The sequence below is a fragment of the Gavialis gangeticus genome, unplaced genomic scaffold (assembly GCF_001723915.1).
Source record: "Gavialis gangeticus isolate Ggan-Ray unplaced genomic scaffold, GavGan_comp1, whole genome shotgun sequence".
Lineage (NCBI taxonomy): Eukaryota > Metazoa > Chordata > Crocodylia > Gavialidae > Gavialis > Gavialis gangeticus.
This window is the reverse complement of record NW_017729024.1, coordinates 163,548,193-163,548,638: the sequence shown is the minus strand read 5'-3', so window position 1 is coordinate 163,548,638 and position 446 is coordinate 163,548,193. Positions and strand designations below refer to the sequence as shown.

At 66.8% G+C, this 446-nt stretch overlaps 1 protein-coding gene across 1 annotated transcript in view; it reads right to left on the bottom strand.

The window, feature by feature from the left end:
* Positions 1–446, bottom strand: part of LOC109298146 (myosin-IIIb-like) — a 34,231-nt gene that overhangs the window by 22,763 nt on the left and 11,022 nt on the right. The gene's annotated exons all lie outside the window — the stretch shown is intronic.

Here is a 446-nt window from a genome sequence, read left to right as displayed (position 1 = left end):
AGACTGTGTGAAAAGGCAGGAGGCTTCTTGTCCCGGCGCTGGGGCGGGGCCGCCACCCCTCCCCGCACAGGCCCCGGCATCGGCCTCGGCCCCGGCCTTGTGCTGGAGCTGCAGCCTCATGCAAGACCCCGGAGCCCGGTCCCTAGGGCGAGCGCTGGCACAGCTCAGCGCGCCGCCTGGCACCGCGGGGGCCGCACGAGCCTGCACCTTCCGCAGCGCCCGCCTGAGCTGTCTGCTGGCTCGGGCCGCTCCCGGAGGAGCAGGGCCTTGGGGCCACCTCCACACCAGCCCTGCCCTGCCCTGCCCAAGGCAGGATCCGCACAGACCACCCCATGCGGACCTGTCCGTCTGGGCCATGAGGCTGAAGTTGGTTCCTTATTCCCGGTTCCCTGTCCCTTTTTCAGAGCTAATCTAGAGCCAATCAAAACTTGTTATTAATGAATTAC